Below are 20,195 nucleotides of genomic sequence, written 5' to 3'. Positions count from 1 at the left end.
CTGCTTCCCCCTCTCCCTCTGCCTGCCTCTCTGCCTACTTGTGATTTCTCTCTGTTAAATAAATGAATGAAATCTTCTTAAAAGAAGAAAAAGAAGACATCATTGGGATACCCGGTGGCTCAGTCAGTTAAGGGGCTGCCTTTGGCTCAGGTCATGATCCCACCGTGCTTGGGATGGAGTCCCACATCGGGCTCCTTGCTCAGCAGGGAACCTGCTTCTTTCTCTGCCTCTGCCTGCCACTCTGCCTGCCTGTACTCTCGCTCACTCGCTCTCTCTCTCTCTCTGACAAATAAATAAATAAAATCTTTATAAAGCAGTAGACATCATCATTTTGTTTCAGAAATTCCACATATGAATAAAATCATATGGTATTTCTCTTCCTCTGAGTTATTTCACTTAGCCTAATACATAAGAGACTATTAACTCTAGGGAACAAGCTGGGGCTGCCGGAGGGGAGGCGGTCGGAGGATGGAGGAGCCGGGTGATGGCATTCAGGAGCCTTTGACACAGGCAGCACTGGGTGTTATTTGCAACTGATGAATCACTACATTCTACCCCCAAAACTAATACTATACCATATGTGAAGTGACTTGAATTTAAATAAAATCTTGAAAGGGAAAAAGAAAAACAAAGAAGCAGAACATCCTCATGGAACAGAGATGGCAGGGACTCAGCCTGGAAGTGAACGTGATCCTCTCCGTCGTTCTGGGGACAGCACGGGGGGAGGGAACGAAGAAGAGCCGGCAGGACAGCTAACCGATGAGGTCGTCCGTCCTTAGCAGGGGCGCTGCCATTGCGGTCAGGCACCTTACAGACTCGATAAACTCCTCCTTCGGCAAGAAAAAAAAGTCTGCACAAATTCATACAGGAACGAGAGCTTCTGAGTGACTGTGCTTCAGGGAAGCCCCACAGGGAATGGCTTAACTCAGCCAGGTGATCAGAAAGCACAAAGGGGTGACCGGTCTAGGACGTGAGGGTTCTTGGAAGCAAGGGGCCTGGTCCTCCTTAGGCAGCACGGGCCTGAATCGAAAGTTTATAACAGTCAAGTCTTTCTACGTACTAACAGAATTCCATCTGGATTTCTAACACATGCTTTCATAGCCCCTCAAGCACATACTTTTCTTGAAAAGTGACCAGGGTCATCACATAGCAGCCCTGCATATGTCTGCCTGTAAAGAAACTGTTCGTGTGAGTTCAAAGACCAAACTGAGTGTGGCGGCGCCGGGTGGCTCAAGCATTAAGTGTCTGCCTTCAGCTCACGTCCTGATCCCAGGGTCCTGGGATCCAGCCCCATCGGTGTCCCTGCTCCGTGGGTGGCCTGCTTCTCCTCCTGCTCCCCTGCTGTGTTCCTGCTCTCACTATCTCTCTGTCAAATAAATAAATAAAATCAAGAAAGGAAGGAAGGAAGGAAGGAAGGAAACAAAGAAAGAAACAAAGAGGTGGGGGGGGGGGGAGGAGAGGAGAAGGACCCGAGTGAGGAAAGGGTGAGTCTCCCGGCCACTGTGTGCGTCTCAGGGCACATCCCAGGGAGGACTCAGGGCCCCATGCAGGGGTGGCTGATAAGTAGAGATCCCCCAACACCCTGTGACACCACTTTCCTGGGCCACCAGCTACCTGCATTACTTTTGAGTATGTTTTAACAGAAATCATGGTGTTGGAACTTCTCTTATTTGACCCAGATGTAATTCCCACTAGGAAACTACATCTACTAGGAAAAAACAAAAAAAAATCCATGTATTAAAAATTCAATAATAAAAGTTGTAAAATGTCAGAAACAAATAAGATAATAATAAAAGTGTCCTCTAAGGAGGACCAGAGCGTATCTCGAGACCCCGAATTCACAAGGAAGGGGAGGCAGTCCCTCTGCCTGCCTCTGTAAAGACAGCACATGGGAGACTCAGATGATGGTTTCCTAAGGTCAGCAAATGAGGCTTCGGAGCCCCCTGCCAGGAGCGTGTCTCCTCTTAAAGCAAGCGATACCACCTGCCTGTAACCCTAGACTATTAACCCACTGAGTAAATGAAGAGAAATGCCCCACCCAACCGAGGAGACACACAAACCCCTTCCGTCCAGCAAGGCGCACTTGGCCTTCCCCTGCTGCCCTTCCTGCAAAGGGTGTGCAGGGCTCAGCAGCCTAGCCCTGAGGAGAGACGCCGAGAGGGACTGACTGGCACGAATTTAAGTCATAAAGCCCTCCTCACACTCAGAAATCAGCCACAAGAGTCATCAGAGCTTTTAGTCCACTCTTTAAAAAAATAAAAATAGTAATGCCTAGGACAATGAGGCAGAGGGAGAGAATTTGCATTAGCATTTCAACTTCATGTACCCAGGAATCCTTGGGGAAGAAAACAAAGAGAGAGACCAGCAGAGGTCATCCTGCTTCCAAGCTCAACCAGCTCAGCTCCTGCGGGGACGGGCAGAGCCAAGAGCTCGCTGGGCCCCACAGATTCCAGATTTCGGGGCCTGCGCCATTAGCTTCTCGAGGTGCCCGGTGACAGACAGCAGAAAGAGGAGGAGGGAAAAGCAGCAGCCTAACTTGGCTCCTGGTAGTTTGCTCGTCTGGATTCCGGAGCTCAACCGGAGAGTTATTTGGCTGTAATCACAGAAAGCCCCTCCTGACTGTATTATCATCCAGTTACACAGGGTCTCAGGCGCGGTCCCTTTACAGCAGCGCTAAGGCCTCCCGTGTCACCTCCCTGGAGCTCCACGGCAACCGTGGGAGCCATTTGCAGAGCCGAGCAGGGGCCGTTCTTCCTGGGACGAGCACTGGGGCCCTGTTCCGGGCCCTGACGGGGCCCACAGCACGTGCTGATGGCAGCAGAGCAGAGTCTTTATGCTAGCTTCTACAGGTAATGGGACGGTAACCACCAAATTTAAGACTTCATAAAAAATTTCATTCTCGCTGTGAGGGAACCAAGAAACAGAGATAGAAATCTTCTCTCTTTTTTTATCCCCCTGATTGAAAACCTAACAGTAAGACTGGCATAGCAGGATGATGTGTCCAAGGGGCGCCGGGGAGGGACTGCGGACGGCCACCGGCCCATGCAGCGGCCAAACTTGCAGTTCCCAAGCCAAGTCCTCTTGTCCTTGGAAAACAGCAGGGCAGATGTGGAAACTACTAGGGCGAACTCCAATCAAAATGACATGTCTCAGGTGAAGTCAGGTGCTCAGGGGCTGTGCTGCCTGGGAGTACACGGGGACCCAAGGCGGCAGACACGCCCACTCCCGAGGCTTGCTATGACCCTGGGGTCTCGGCAAAGTTCCCTCAGGAAATTCTACGTGTAAGACTTAATCACCCAGTTGGGGGACATGTTTGTTTGGACGACTCATCTGACGGAGCACTCACTGGCAGGGATCACTTCTTGCATTTATACTTCTTCCAGTTTCCAGATCCATCATTTAAAAATGCAAGGCAGCTCTGACCAAGGGAAGAAGGAAGGATGGGTTTGGTGAGCCCGCGAAGCCCTCCAGCTCCACTGGGGCACTGCAGGACGTGCCTGGTCATGCTGTCAGTTCTGACAAGGGGATGACACGTGCCTTCGACCTCGCGTCCAGAAGCCACCAGGGAAGCGAAGGCCATGCAGAGGCCACCCGATCCCCAGTTCCGCTCTCCTCAAAGCTTCAACCTTCCCTTGCTCTTTTCTCCAACCTACAGAAAATCCTAAATGAGATCTTCCCATGCAAAGTGACCTCTGATTTTTTTCTTTTATAAAATCCAAACCAAGCCCTAAAACACACGCATCCACACACACATACACACCTATTTGTCCCCAAATCCAAAGACAACTTCACCCTTCTCCTACCTTCTGTGAGTTCAACATCCTGACGCGTTGGTTCTCAAAGCCACTATGCATTGTCGGCTGGCGCAGAGTATAAAACCAAAGATTGCCTCTGGATATTCAAGGGAATTTCAGTGCTTCCGAGAGTTATGCAGTGAGAAGATAAATTTTCAAATACTTCCTTCAGTTAAACACACTTGAGAGAAAAGAAGGTAGGCCAGGCTTCTCGTTGCTAGGTAAGCACGTGGCGCCACCAAAGAGAAACTGTACTAAAGACCAGGAGGCAGATTCTAGCACCGTGCACAAGGAACTAATTTTAATCAACACAGGAGCCCCACAGTCCCCATGACAGGCTACACAAAAACACTGTACATGAAAGTCAGAAGTTTGATCTTATGTCTCTGGAGAATTTGCAAAGCCCTAACAGATATAGAATTGACAAAAATGAAAGTCGGGAGGAACATATAACAAAGTTTATGGAATTAAACGATCACCATGTCACATCTTTGGCAAGTTGAGAGACATATAGGCCATGGGATCATTGCTCCCTAACGATACTCAAATCTGAAGAATTAAATACAACATTAATAAATGATATCTGACTGATTATTGATCCTTCCTTTGGTGAGAAAATTCACATTAAGCTAGTAAGCATTCTTCAAATGGGTACCAAAGAACAATTATAGAAACTTAACTATTTATCTCAATTGCTTGGAAGTTCTCAAAACAAAAACAAAACAAAACAAAACAAAAAATACATCAGTCAGCATAAAAGCTCTAGTATGAAAAGCCTACAGCAAAGATATTTCATTTGGTCTCATGAAGCACTTAAATAAATCAGCCAGAGATGAAAATCCAATATTAACTGTCCGGCATTGTCTCGTCTTGACTTACACAATGTTCTCTCAGGGGGAGTATGGGAAGGAAAAAAGCCCCCAGCATACATGGCTTCCCATTGAAGAGACAACTGCATTCAAGTTCCAGTAACTAGAGTTATGTCATACCCAGAAAAGCAAAATTCTTCTAGCACACAATGACAAAGATGTTGCCATCCCCAGTTTTAGTTTTTTTCTGTTTTTCCAAAAAGGTGCATCTCAAATACACACGAATAGTTCCATCACCATACTCTTCACCAAAAGTAATCCTTCATAGAATATACTGATCTAATTCTGCTCAGATCTCAAATAAGGCAGGTTTCTAAGAATCCAGCATATACAAGAAGCAAAAGGGAAAAAACAGTTTCCTGTGATGAATCAAATGCTTTATAAATTCATCCTTAAAAACTGGGGTCTAGGGAGGCCTGGGTGGCTCAGTGGGTTAGAGCCTCTGCCTTCGGCTCAGGTCATGGTCCCAGGGTCCTGGGATCAAGCCCCGCGTCGGGCTCTCTGCTCCTCGGGGAGCCTGCTTCCTCCTCTCTCTGCCTGCCTCTCTGCCTACCTGTGATCTCTGTCTGTCAAGGAAATAAATAGAATCTTTAAAAAAAAAAAACCAAAAACAAAAAACTGGGGTCTATGCATGGGAATCAAAATTCTTACAAAGGGACTTATGGTATAAATCAGGAAAAAGCAAACTACAGCATGGGGCAAATCTGGCCCACTCCCTGGTTTTACAAATAAAGTTTTATTGGAACTCACCCGTATTCACAGTTTACGTATTTTCTATGGCTACTTCCTGCTTCAATAGCAGAGATGAGTTTTCACAAGAGATAGTATGACCCACAAAGCTGAAAACACTTATTATGTAACTCTCCAAGAAAAAGTTGATAACCACTGCTATAAACTATTCTTCCCATCAACAATTAGGCAGTAAAGTCAGTTGTCTATGAAGGCAATCCCAAAATAAGATACTCATCCACGTTCTCAACGTGTCCAAGAACAAATGCTAATCTGTTGTCCCGCGAAAAGGGAGACAGTGATTCCAGGCCTCCCAAAAGGGACACTGGCTCATGCAGGTGTGAGGGAAAAACGAACGAGGCCAAAATATGGTTTTTGCCTCAGTGGAAGTTGAATTGTTATCTGATACTTCTAGAGACTACTTTTAATTCTCCACAACTTCTAGTGATTTCTAAGGAAGATTCCTGGCTTACTTCATCACATTTGTTGACCTCCCTGTGCTTCTTTCTTCATCTGACAAATGGTGCTGATAACAGTACTTAGGTTTACAGAGATTTTAGGATGATTAAGGTGCTGATTCATGTAAAGCTCTACAATCATGAGCAGCAGAGAAGAACCAATTGGCATAAACTCAAGTTAGCTCAATGAAGACTGGAGAATGAGGGTAGTAGTGTTTTTCTATTTCCACATGAAGGTCCCGAGTGTAATAACAGTTATGGGGGAAAGAGTGTACCTAAAACCAGACTGCACTTCATGGAGAATAAGACCTGAGATGCCAAGGCTTGCCTTTTACCCAGAAAAAATTAGCATACATTCTGAAGAAAGTATTTAATAAGCAAGGAGTCTGCAGTTGAACCTTGAACAATGTGGGGAAGGGGGGCAGTGATGTCTATGCAGAGGGAAGTCTGCGTGGAACTTCCGACCTCCAGAAAACTCACCTACCAAGGACCTGCCATTGACTGGAAGCCTGACCAAAAACAAGAAACAACCAATTAACACATATTTTATATGTTGTATATATTAAATGATGTATTCTTACAGTAAAATAAATTAGAGGAAAGAAAGTGTTAAAAGAAATCAGAAGAGAAAATTAGAGTATGGTATTTATATAAAAGACATTCACATCTAAGTGGACCCATGCAGCTCAAACCCATGTTGTCCAAGGGTCTGCTATAGTTAGATTAGGGAAAGCAGAGCGTTGGCAATCATAAAAACGAAGAGACAGCGTCAAACTGGACAAGATCTGTAGAAGAACTAAGAAGAGCACATCAGTAAGTTCCAATTTACTGCAACTTTGACAAGAGGTATCGGCAAGGAATCTTCCACGATTCCTTCACACAGCTATACAACCAGCCCTCCAGTTTACATAGCACATGAACGGATCATGTGTTAGAGCTTCCTAACACTGCTGGGGGGGGGGGGGGGCTGAACACAAGAGAAAAATGTCTAAAGCTCCAAGCATGGAGCCTGGCCCTGTGGCAGACACGTTGGCTTCTTTGTTGTTTGAGCTCTGGTTCTTACTGAGGAAATGCCGCCCAGACTTAGAAGGGGACTTTAGGGAAATTAGCCCACGTCCTGCTTTGCCCTAGTCACGCCCAAATCATCCTCCTCATGGAACAAGTGCAGGAACCCAGCACAAGCAATGTCGGATACTGCCCAGCATACATGAGCCTTGCTACATGCGTACATGCAAGAAAACACCAAAGATCACACTTGCTGAAAGAGATGCAATGCTACACAGTCGCGAAGCAAATAATTTTCAGAAGACAGAAACCCTGTAAGTGCATAACAGGCAGTGGGTCTTTGCAAGGAGCATTATACAAAATGAGCACTTGTAAAAGGGCAACCTCACAGTGCACCTGTGGCCAAGCCCTTCTCTCATACGAGGGGTTTGTTTAAAGTGAGCCGCACCCATGAATGAATAACTTCAAAAATACTGGATCTTTCTGTATACAAGTGTAGAGATTATGCACGCTTGTCAAGAAATAAAGAACAGGCAAGTCTACAGGAGATCCTTGCGTTTTACATGGTATAGAAATATTATTTCTGCTTTAGCAGGGGTTGTTTAAATTTCACGGCAAAGACCAGCCACGTTTCAACGCTTGTCATACGCCTCACACCTTAAGCTAATTTCACTTCGGCAACGTTTTAAAATGTCCTTTCAGTACTAACAAGGTATGTACTCCCATCAAGAAAGCAAGAAGTCAAAAAAGAACTCTGTATGAGCCTAAAGTGCGAGAGGAAATAATTTCTTTGGCAAGCCACATGCTCTAAGGCGTGGGCACTGGGCTCAGACCACTTCCACAACCAGGAGGGGGTACCCTATTTTCTTATGAGAAGCTGTCCAGAATGTCGGATGGAATCTCTTCCCTTTGCCCACAGCGGTGGAGCCTGCACATGGAATCCCCGGGGCTGAGCCCCAGAGCCTGAACCGGAGAGCCAGAGCCCTTATTCCTTGTCCTTGCAGGAACTGGAAGCAGAGAAAGCTCCAGAAGTCAAAATGTTCATTAACACCCAGGGACCAAAAAGGAAAGAGCCAGTAACTTATGAACCCACAGGTGAAGCTGTTGGCTCTTTACTATTTTCATGGTGTGAATGAATCACAAGTCTTATTTTAAGGGACTCGGAAGTATCATCAGCAAATTCATGTGACAATATTTACTCTGCTGGGAAGGGGGGGGGAAGGCACCATTAAAATGAATTTCTTCATTTCTTGCTCCCTGGATTCAGGGAGCAAAATAAATCATCAATAAATTTTATCTTCTATGGAACTTGAGGGCACAAAGCTCACAGCCCAAGACATCCTAATAAAAGGGTAATTTTACATTTGCTTATGCTGCTCAAATGGAGCAGAGCAACCCACATTGGAACAGGCAGAGAGATCTCACGCGCAAGACGGGCCGAGGGAAGACAGATCCTATGGAAGGACGGCGTGCTGAACTGTGGCCAAAAGTGGCCTCTTTGGTCCTCACCTATCCCGGCTTCTGGAACCCTCACTTATGGCTTAACTGTCTTACCCCAGGTGAACTTTTCAATATTCACCAAATTCAGGTTCAGGCTCAGGCTGAGAATACACATAAAGTGAATTGAGATTTCCTTTAAATTTTATACTAACTGATTTTTCTGCTGATGCTGTTTCATCTCACTGGTGACAATCTCCAAATTCACATCTCAAACTTATTCTTTAAAGAAACACTAATTTTCAAGTTTCTTCTTTTAATCCACCAAAACAACCAAACAATGAGCACAAGTGGGAAAAAGTTTTCCATGATTTGCCTCCTTCACTTGAAAGCAACACGTGCTCTGGAACATTGAGATGCTTCCACCTTCTGACTCTGGGAGGCCTGGGGACCGCTCGGAGTTCTCCTTCCAGGGCAGGGAAAGAACCTGTCTTGGAGCGGTGTTCACTGGGACACCAGGATCGGGGAGAACCATGACATCTTCACCTCTGACCACAGAACACTGACCAATGCGCACTAGGTTTGTGTTTAAGAAAGACTGCTGAGCAACATTTAAAACCAAAACGTCTTCCTTTTCTTGAAATCCCAAACAGTTATGACTGGGCAAGAACTGTGTTAAAATGTGTTTTTGATGCGTGCTTTAACATTGGTTAAAGGAACACTAGGGCTCAGGAATGGCAACCTAGAAGTGAGTATGTAAGGCACCACGCGCATTTAGAGCCCCCCAAAGTTCCAGAATGTGCCAAACCACAAATTAGGCAAATAGGAAACAGGAGATCTGCAACTCTACAGTGCAGCGGAATTAAAGTAGCGACCTATTTAATCCTTCGAGGACCCAATGATACAAGGAAAAGAACTATTTTTTTAAAAAAATATATGGAAGTGAAAATCCATACACGACCTTAGAAGTCATCAAACGTAACTGGAGATTTTTAAACAATTCTGTACTCTTCTCATTTGGAATGTGGCATTTAAAAGCAAAATGCCTGCTTTCCAATAGATGGTAGCTTGCTACCATGTCATCCATGATCCACAGCCCTGAGCAGTACACCTGAAGTCAGGTGCTGAGACCACCAATGGGTTGGGCAAAGTCCACAAAGACCACAGTAAGACTATGTCACCATCACTGGTGCCCAAAGAACCTGAAATGGTCTTTGGGGTAAATATGGAACAGACACATACAGCGATGGACAGCTGTTGTCATTCAATGAAGAAAATGCGTCACGATCTCAAGATTCTACTGGACGAGCATACAGTGCTATCCAAACGTGCCACGGTGATGGCACACCGCTGCTCCAAGGACAGCTTTGACTTCGAAGTGTGACTGATACAGGGATAAGAGGAGGTAGAGCTAGTAAAGGTAAAAGATGACCGGCTCAAAGACACTCTTTAGTCAGCCTGGGCGTGTTATCTGCTTGAGGAGACAGTGGTCTTGGCAGTTAACATTTCAAGCCAGTATCTCACCCATGAGAGAGCCCCACTAATACCACAAGAGCCCAGAAGGGAGGGTTCCAGTGTGGACACGCCATGACATCTGAGGAGCAGGCGGTCCTTTCGAGTAACACTAAATGGTAACGTGTGCTCTTGAATGCTACTCAAGTTCGCATCACAACAATGAGCCCAAGCAGGCAGCTGCATTGCGGCACCAGGCAGAACTGAACTGGAATCTAGGCCTCCTCACTTCCGATCTGCGTGACCTTGGAGAAATTACCTAACGTCTCTGGTCTTCATCTATGAGAACAATTTAACACTATCCAGTTCAGGGTGTTCCGGTGAGGAGAAAAGGAGATGCTGAGCAGAGTCCGGGCACCTCCCGTTCTGTAGGCAGAAAACCAAAGTGGCCGGCCACCGTCAGACAGACTCTGTGCCAGGACAGGAGTGGAACAGGAGAGGTTCGTTTTCTATTCCCTCCCCTCTCTCCCTCCTGCCTTCAGGTCTAGGAAAGCTTGGGGGTCAATGGAGGGCATTCAGAAACACCCAGGGTACACAGCCCACAGGGGGCGCTGTGCAATACCTCAGGCCTCCTCTCGGAGCTCTCCTCCACCAGCAGAGGCCTTGCAAGCACCTGGCAGAGGGCCGTGGAAGGGCTGTCCACGGTTGACACCAGCAGAGTAGATTAGCAGAGCAGACACTGAAATCTGAAAGCAATTTTTATCCCTTCTTGACCTAATTCTGGTCCAAGGTATGGTTCTCCGGCCTGGCACACAACCTGCTGTGCGGCGGGCTCAGAGAGACACCGGTGTTACCAGAAGGGACTCAGAAAAGCCCCTTAGTCTTCTCCTCCTGCGGGGGAGGTCCGCTCCCCAACAGGTCAGACTTGGACAATGGAAAAGCCCCCACTCACAAGACGAAGGTCAGCAAAACAGTCTCCCTGCTTCTCTCTCAACGTAGCCACCTGAAGGCAGGGAGGGGCAGTTACTGACTTAGTGGGGGGCCAAAGCCTTTGAAAGCCTTTGGGTTCCATCAGAGCCCTACTCAAAAGGGGCTGAAGGGTAGAAAGGGGCCAGCCAGAAGTACAGGGTCCCTCTTCAACCGTCTCCTCCTGTTGCTGTCCCTGTGGTAAAGGAAACCTAGAGCCACCTTTGTTCTCTTGAAAAAGAAAACCATTGCACTGCCCACAGATACATCAGATTCACAATGATGCATAATAGAAAACGAGGGATTTCAACTAATCTGTGCGATGTTCAGTTTTTCCAAACCAAATTGTATTCCAGGCCAATAAACCATCTCTGGTCGCTTATCAGGAAGGAAAAGAAATTCAGGGTGGGGAGCGTCCCAGGAGCACAGGCCAGCATTTCAGAAACATAGCTCTGCTTCCCACCAGGAGGAAACACAGCCTCTGTTGCCAGGACAATGGCAGAGCCACAGGCATGGGGTTACACACAGAGGGAGACTCTTTTGCTCAGAAAGTCAGTCCAGAAAGGGGAGCATCAATGCTTGAGCAGAACAGGACAAAGGAAATGATTCAGAAGGCCTCCTCTCAGGTCTTCCAGGCAAAAGATGAGGTCTGGCTGGAGCCCCTTTGCAGGATGTCTTGTTCTTGAAAGAGAAAAGAGAAGCATTTGGGTGTTACTGATGTCTCCCCTCCAGGTTCAGGCCAGTCGAGTTCCCTCTCCTTTGCAGCGGTGGCGTACAGCTGATCTGCAACCACCGCTTCGGGGCTGGAGGACAGAACCTGCCATCACAGACACCGGCTCACCTGACAGTCACTCAGGACAATAAAGCACAAGGTCGGAACATCCTTTCCAGAGGGAACCCCACCATGGCTGTGCGCAACAGTCGAGCAGATGCTCGCGGCAGCCTCTCAAAGAAGGAGGTCCCAGTACTTAGCTAGACAAGAAGTCTTATTGACATCAGCAGGGCCTGTGCAGGCGACCTGTTTTCTCTTACCTTGGGATGTGGAGAGAAAGCAGCTTTGACGATTCTATGAATTGGCAATATAGCAAGCCAACTTCACTGACCATAAGCCGGTCCCATCAAAGGGAAGATTACTAGGGGGCACGTGTGTCGATGCTGCAAAGACAGCGCGTCTGCCCAGAGAGAAAGGAGGCGTACTCGAAAGATGAGAGCGTCTCAGTGAATTGATCTGTATGAATACGGTGTGTGACCACCTAGTTCAAGATACAGATAATCCACACCACAAGAGGCAGTGTGGCCCAGGCCAAAGACAACCCCCACCTGACATTGGACTTTTTTGCATTCTTGCAACGTCACTGAAATGAAATCCTAGGACTACGACGTGTACTCGGGTGCCTGGCTGCTTCTGCATAACGTTTGTGAAGTTATTCGCGTTGAGCCGGTCCTTTCCCCTGCTGGGTGGGACCCTGCTGCAGGAGTAAACCCAGAAAAACGGTATCCCTTCTACAACTGATAAATCCTGGAGTTCTTTCCAGTTTGGAACTCAGGTGGTCAGAACTGTTATGAACATCCTTGTCTGTCTCTGACTGGTACATTCTCGTCTTTTTAAAGGTGGAAACTGGGACTTCATAACAACTCAACAAGAGGGCGGGCATCCAGCAAATCTCTGTGAGACACCTGCACGCAGCCAAGAAGAAGGCAAGAGAGGAGAGCTTTGGCTATTTTCTTAGTCATCTCTCTCGTACTTTCTCATCTCTTTAATTCTTAGGGCCTTCTGCTTTCAGGAAATCCCACTTTAAAAGTAGCTATTTCTCCTTTTGGAAGTCCATCTTTTTCAGCAAAAATCTGAATCAAAACCAATTTTACCTAATTGACTCCTACAATGAATCAACTCTCTACCAACTGTAACTCTTTTTCTGCGGAAACTGAACATAATGATTCATCCTAGCCCCTAAAAACATGCATGTGTCTCATCTGTAAAAGACACTAATTATAATGCAGGGGGGAGTGTGCAGGCAGGAAGACGGCATTCATGAGTCCCCAGTCTCCCAGGCCAGCCCCTCGCAGTGTCTGCTTTCAAGGTGAGAACAGGATGGACACAAGGACTCATCAGCCTCACGCATGTGGAACCTCCCTCCACAGGCAAAGTTACAGTGAAACATGTTTTCAACAGTATTTACACTTGTGATGTGAAGACCTGCAAGGTAAACACGGTAGACAAAAGATGACTTACTTCAAAACAGAGGGAGGATACCAGTGACGTGGATAACTGAAAAACAACCAGGAGTCTAGGAGACAACCAGACACCTAGAGATAGTCTTGACGATACTAAGAAGTTCATTAAGTTCTCGTCTTCCTGTAAGTGGGTTTTCTAACCTGCCACTTACAGTTTTTCTTCCTACAATCACACATCATGGGGATCTCAATAACACTGTCCCTGAAGCCATTTTCTTGGCAGCTCACACGGCCCCCCAGGGCTCTGCTCCGTCCTGCGGTGCATGCTTTTATGTTTATCTGTTTTTACTCAGGGTCCTAGAAATGTGGCTGTCCATTACCACCGGCACAATTTCAGTATTTCCTGGAAGTTTTTTTTACAGTGACATGTTTAAGGGATGGAAGGCAGATTTCGATTTTATGGATTAGCAATAAAGCAAGATTTACAGAAAGCTGGAGAAATACTGGGCAGGCAGTGGCAATGGCATATCCCCAGGGGAATTATCTTGGAGCGATCCATGACAGTGATCCCTTCCACGTGGCATCAAATGTCCCCAAGTCCGACACATTCCCAACATCAGGTCCCATCCAGGCAGAACAGGGAGTTGTAGGTCTTCAGGCTACGCACGCATCTGCTGCTACATGTCTCCAGCCAGCTCTCACCAGCACCGTGGGCCAGCCAGAGAAGAAAACAGGCTAAAAACTACACTCCAGAATCTGGAGTAAGAAAAGGAGTGAGTAGACAGAGTTTGGAGACCCAGGTTCAGGATTCCCTTCCTGGACATATCTGGATGCCAGAGGACTGCAGACTTGTATCCATAAGGAGGCTAAGAGGTAAGAGGGGAAGGAGGCGGTTTTCAGGATGCTGTTCTTTTGGAACATTTGGACACGATGCCCCAAGTACCACATTAAGACAAATAAAGCATTACATATAAAGAAATTTATAAAGAACAGACACTGTATTACGCACCCTGCTAGACTCAGTTGAGCCCAGTGAACAAGGAACTAGAAATGGCTGGGTCCTGGGCACGGGGCTGGTGCTGCCGCAGGGACGGGGGGTGGGCGTGGAGATGGCTGCAGGTGTGTGCACCTGCCGCTCTGCCTGAACATGTGGTAAAGGTACTTTTACTCTTGTCCTCCCATTTCATCCCCAAAGCCACTGCCCTTGGATCCACCATTCCTCTGCCCTTTCTTGGGAAGTATTCACACTACCGAGTGCGGTCACTTCCAAGAATGTTCAAGAAGAGTGAACTTCAAGCTACAATCCTGAGAAAACTTGGGGAGCTGGGAGACCTGTGGCCAGCTGGCTGCTTGGTCCCAGGCCCAGGCACCAGGGTCTGCCAGAATCAGGGAGGCCAGTGGCCCAGTCGCTTTGAGCTCAGAAGACACACTACCCATTGGTGGACTGGGTGGATTTGCCGAGTGGGTGGGGAAGAGCTCCTTGGGCATCCTAGATCTGTTCCTCCCCAAGTGAGCTCAACTCTGCTCTGTGACAAAAAGGACACATACCCTGTGGCGGCTGCAGGCAGGTGGTATGTGTAACAGGGAGGGAGGGGGCGTCTTGATGAGGAGCAGTGGCAGCATCAGCTCTGGAGTGTTCCTAATGGCCTTGGGCCACAGACCCAGGAGGTGGGGGAGGGCACTCCCACCTCTATCCTCACTACACACAGCTGGCGGGCCTGTAAGTCTCCACTTAGAAATGCTGACCCTGGGCTGGACTCCGCAGGAAAACACGACCCTGACCCTGGCCTCCCCTAGGCAGCAATCCGCAGGTGAGGGGACAGACGTCTACGGCCCCCCGAGCTCCAGGCTTTCAGAGCTACGCCGGGCTAGGCCCACGGGCAAGCAGGCAGCCATCACACGGCGACCCCGGCGACCCCTCCCTAGAGAAAAGCGCCAGGTCCCCCGCCCTCCAGCTGCTCCAGAGGCGGCTGGAGGGCAGACTCAACAAGTTCCCGGGCCGCGCAGCGCCGCCTGCAGCCCAGAAACCCTGAGGACGCGCCGCGGTGGAGCCCCGCGCGCAGGCGGCAGCCGCCGGCGGCTCCTTCCACCTCCTCCTCCAGCTCGGGCTCGGACGTCGGCGGGCGGCGGCGGGCGGGGGCTCCCCGCTCCCTCCCGCTCCACTCCCTCCAGATCGCCCACCCCGCGCACGCGGCCCGCGGGGCCCCGCGCCGCCCCCGCCCCCGCCCCGCGGGGCCCGGGGCTCCGCCCGCCTCGGTGCCAGCCGGGCGCACAGGCGGCGGGCGCGCGGCTCCGGCGCCCTCTCCTCCGGCCGCCCGGCTCCGCGGAGTAGCGGGGACCCGGGGGCGGCTGCAAGGACTTCCCTCCCGCTCCCTCCCCCACTCCGCCCCCGCCTCCCGGCCCCGGCTCCGAGATCTCGCCGAAGACAATTGCAGTAAATGAGGACATCGGAGGAGCACGGAGCCCGGTGGCTGTGGCTGGCTCCGCCGCGCCGCCAGCGAGCGAACGCTCGGGCGTCCCCGGAGCCGGCCGAGCCGCTGCCTCCCCGTGCGCGTCGCTGAGCCGGGCCGGACGCGAGCTGCGGCGCGGGGGCCGGCCGGGCCGGGCGGGCCGGGCCGGGCCGGCGGCGGTGGAGGGGGCGGGCGGCGGGCGCGCAGCCGGCCAAGTCCCCGGAGCCGAGCCTTCCTCCGCGCGAGCCCGGCGAGCCTCGCCGCGGATGCCCTGCCCGGAGTGCTCCGTGCCGCGCCAGGCTTGCCCAGGTCCGCGGCGAGACATGCCCGAGCCAGGCGCTGCACCGACCTCGACTTATCTGTAAGCAGCCGAAGGTAAGCGTAGCCCCGCGTGCCCTCCTCCCGCGCCCGGGCGCCCGCTGCACTTGGCCGCAGGCAGAGCACCGCTCGGACGGGCGCTGACCCCGGTCGGGCGCTCCCGCTCGCCCCCAAAGAGGCTTCGTCCGGGACTCGGCGGCTCCCGGGGCCAGGACGCGCCGGTGCAGCCAGGAGCGGACCGGGCGGCGAGCGAGGTTATGCAACTGCATCTGGCGCGGCCGGGTCGCCGAGGGGCGTCTGGCAACTTTGGCGACGACGGCCTGGGAGCGGTGGGGCTGCATGTCTACGCTGTCGGTTCTAGACAAACGCCACAGCCTCGTGAGCGCCCGAGAACCCTAGCCAGGCAGAACTGGGGGATCGCGGGCGGCCGCGTCTCTGGAACGTTTCGAGGTGTTTAAGTATTTTACAAACTAGAGCGAACTGGCAAGCGCGGCTGATTAACTTGGGGGGGGGGGGATATGTCCGAGCAGAGGGGCCCTGACGCCTGCCGCGAAGGAGAGGCGCGAGCAGGAGCGAAGGCAGATGCCCACGTGAAATACCCATTTCCTCCCGTGGCGCCGGGGCTCTCTTGGGTCGGCACTTTCCCGGGGCTGCGGGCCGGGGTCGGCGTCCGCGGGGCTTCGGGGCGCATGGCGTCCCGTTCCCGTGTCAGCCCAGGACAGGTGTGGGAAACCAACCAGCGCTGCAGAGGGAGCAAGCGAGCTTGCTGGAGGGCGAGGGCAGGAGGGAGGAGGATGCCCCGGGCCGGCCCGTGGCCGGGGCGGCGCCTGGAGCCCAAAGTCAAGAGCAAGAGTCTGCGTCTTGCTGGTTCATGCTCAGGGTTCCAGCATCGCTGGGATAAAGAACCTGTCCCTGTGACCTCAGCATTCTACTCCCCAGAAACAAGCCACAGGGAGATGGAGCTAGTGATAAGGGGATGCCAGGAGTGGGGGAGGAGAGGCGCCTCTGGAGTCAACAGGGGAGAGAATCAGTGCATTTGGCTCATCTACAGAGCAGGACTTCCACGCTGACCCCTTTCCCTGCAGGTCTGTGCCTGGGGGCTGCAAGGCCGGTTGGGCCCCAGAGCCAGAGGCGGCAATGAGGCAGTTTCATTTGACCTTGTCTGCTTAGGCGCTTATGTTCTGCAGAAGCATTTCGAGGTGCACTGGTCAGCGTGGGAACTTCGGGGTGGCCCTGCCTTGGCTCAGAAGCCACGCTGTCATTCCCCAGGACTACAGCTCAGACTGGTAGAGGGTCGGGGTCCGTGCACTTGGATGTCTTCCCTTGGACGGACTTGCTAGGGGTTACCTTTCCATTTGCCAGTGGGGGCCTGTCAAGGTTACAGCGATGGGGACTTGATTGAAAAATACCACCCGAATCACCTGACCTGGGCCATTCCCAGCCAGCTGTACACATGTGAAAACGCTCTTCCGTGATTAAGGTTATGCTAGAGATGAAGCAGAAAGTAGCCACCATTTCACTTTGCGGAGGTGGAAAGCGCGGTCTGTACTATTCACTGTGCTATTTATTGCATTCATATCCTGTTGAATGTTACTTTCCAAAGAAAAGTTCATATTTATCTTTGCCATTTTTTTTTACAAGAAGGATTAGCAAATGGGCACAAGCAGCTCAGAGGGAAAATGGAAGCCCTGCCATCTGCATGCCTCACCAGATATTAATAATTTACTACCCATGTTTACTACTTACATTAGATGGCACTGCTCCTCGTGATGGTTTTATTAGAGGCGCATTTGGATAAAAAATGTCTAGCACAGCTATCACTAATTGCATGATTTTGCATAAATTAGGTTAGCACAGAGAGTTTGTGCTTTTCTTCACTAAATTCATCGTTTCCTTAAAGAGAGAAGGATGCTGTTTAATTTCTTTAGCTAAAGGAAAGACCTCTACTTTAAGACAGGATGCCCTTGAAACTCAAATTATATGCCTTTCAACTTACTACAGTTGTCAGGACTTCATCTTTTTTTCTTGTGATGGAGACCTGGAGCTTTTACTTATATCAGGCCCATTACCCTATTGAGAAGCACAACTGCTGGTTAAGAAACCGGCTAATGAGGGAAAAGCTGGAAAGATCCATGTTTGCACAAAGAGCTGTCAAGAAGCCCAATGGAAAGTTGGATATTATCATCACCCCCCCCCCCGTTTACTTGGGGGCTTCTCTGTTCCACCACAATTATTTTCTCCATGGCAGCATAGAGAATTTTTGTCATGTTTCTCCCTCTATAGAGAAAAAAAGAAAAAAAAATTTAAATAAGCACATAAGTGAAAGGCTTGTGCACGAAAGGCACCAGTCGAGCAGGAAGACTCCTACACACTGAAATAAGCAGTCAGAAAATACAAATGATTCTCAGAACTAACACAGCTGATCAAAGCCGAGCAGCTGGACAGATGTGCTCACTTAGCTAGACATTTGTATTCTCCTGGCTGTCCTAACCCGTGGCTGTCTCACTTAGAGCAACAGCTACGAACTCTCTTGTATGAGGAGCAGATTAGTTACTGTTGGGGACAGGCTGCTTCTCGGGGACTAATGATAAAGAAATCACAGCTACACCACAGAGCGAGTCTGCGGACCAGCATCCAGGTAGGAAGGCAGAGGCAGGGTCAGTGGGATGTTTTATTCTGAGTCTCTGGACCAGCCCATCAGACAGCCGGGCAGGTGGCGTCCAGGCTGCTGCTTAACCAGTCAGGGCCTCACCAGAAACAGCACTCCTGCTTGAGGTAAACCACAGCCATCTGGGGAAAGTAAGGTTATTAGGGCCTCCCCAGACAAAACCAGCAGCTGTATTTTAAACAATTCCTTCATAAACGTGAAGAACCCTTCCCCACCGTGATTCCACCGAGACCTTATTTTCCAGCCCAAAATTAGCTGACATAATTTATGAGGCAGATCCTTTTCAGTCTCCTCACATATTTGATTTTAATATTTCATAACATTATGGAGTGACTTCAATATTTTAAAGGGAAATTTAATATGATTGATATTACATGACAACACTTTTATTACCATGAAATTCACATACAAACATTTGGATAAGTCTTTCTCCAATATGTGAGCTAACCTAGAATGTGAAGGTAGCAAAACGTCATAATTTTTAAGCCACTTATGTTAGAAGTTAATATATCTTCTATATGAAGGGCAGGCTAGAGGATTGGTACCAAGTTGTGGGGCCCTTGCCAGGATTCCTACAATCAAGTTGTGGAGAGAGCATCTCATGACAAACAGTAAGCCACAGGAAGCATAGGTCCAAACCTCAGGACCACGTACAATAATGTATCTACCTCAGATCCAGAAGCGCTGAGGTGTCTTCAAGCAACCAAGAACCCTACCTCTCCAAGCACGAGAAACCATAACTTCAGAGACAGCTCCTGGTTGCAAATACAATTCCTGATAGAAATCCGTAGTAGCTTCCTCTACCTTAAGTCATCAGTGTGGGTGTGAGTCAGACGCACTTCAGCCATCATTCAGAACACAATGGATGAGTCAAGGGGCTTGGGAGGTATACAAACATATTATCAAGAGACGAACCACTGGTCTAAATAAAAACAAAACACATTAACCTGAAGGCTCTATGTCTCTCTGCTAAGTGTATACTTCCCTCTCTCATTGGGACACTGAAAAAAATTAACTTGAATACAGAAAAGCAGGTATTAGGGAAAGAAGGAAGCATGTTTCCCAAGTATAAACCATTTTTGCCAATACCGTATTTCAGAGGGATTTGGAAAGAACTATCTCCCAGGCATTACTCATCAATGTTGCTTTTATAGAGCATGGATCAGATTATCCAAAGTACATATATCCCCAGGACTCTCTCTACCACGTCATCTTGCTGTGAGGGAAGTTTGAGCACGGAAAGATCAGAGAGGGATCACGTGGGCACAGCGTATGTTCCCCTGAGTTACGCTAATAGAGCCATAACAGGGGCAAGGAAATTTTTTAGAAATCATCACACCATGGCAAAATGCTAATCAAAGTTTATGTTGCAGTTATTATGGAAAATTCCAATTCAATCCTTAATAATCTAGCCTTGGGCATAAGATGAAATGCAGTAAACCACAGCCTACAAGAGACATGAGGAGGGGGCTGTGGGCTACCACAAATGAAAGTGGCTCTCTCCTCAGAAGTCCGGAGGGAAAGACGAGGGAGGGGAGGCTCGTGGTCTGGGGCCTCCTGCCAGCGGCCCTGCTGAGGAATCACCATGGAGATATATCACAGTCACCTTCAACCTTCATGGAACTGACCAGTCTTTGTTCATGTTTCTAGGTCATTCCAGTGGTGATGTGGGTCCCTCCACCCTGGTTTTCCCAGGAAGTATCCTCGTGTGACAATTTCTCATTTCTCTGTCCTTTGCACATGTCCTTTGTGGTTAGACTAAAGTCCTCAAATCATCCATAATTCACTTTCATAGTAAGTGACTTTCATGTCCTGGGAAATGTAGTGGAACTATAAAATCTGGGTTCTGAACGTGGGCAAACACGGGAAAGACA

The 20,195-nt window shown here is 49.4% G+C and overlaps 2 protein-coding genes across 6 annotated transcripts in view; one reads left to right on the top strand and one right to left on the bottom strand.

The window, feature by feature from the left end:
- Positions 1 to 20,195, bottom strand: part of DOCK1 (dedicator of cytokinesis 1) — a 490,751-nt gene that overhangs the window by 222,070 nt on the left and 248,486 nt on the right. The gene's annotated exons all lie outside the window — the stretch shown is intronic.
- Positions 15,516 to 20,195, top strand: part of INSYN2A (inhibitory synaptic factor 2A) — a 55,720-nt gene continuing 51,040 nt past the window's right edge. For both annotated transcript variants that reach the window (XM_059395959.1, XM_059395958.1), the window contains exon 1: positions 15,516 to 15,710. The gene's annotated coding sequence lies outside the window, so the exon portion shown is untranslated. The remainder of the gene's footprint in view (positions 15,711 to 20,195) is intronic.

The sequence above is a fragment of the Mustela nigripes genome, chromosome 4, assembly GCF_022355385.1.
Source record: "Mustela nigripes isolate SB6536 chromosome 4, MUSNIG.SB6536, whole genome shotgun sequence".
Lineage (NCBI taxonomy): Eukaryota > Metazoa > Chordata > Mammalia > Carnivora > Mustelidae > Mustela > Mustela nigripes.
This window is presented reverse-complemented; position numbering and strand designations above follow the sequence as displayed.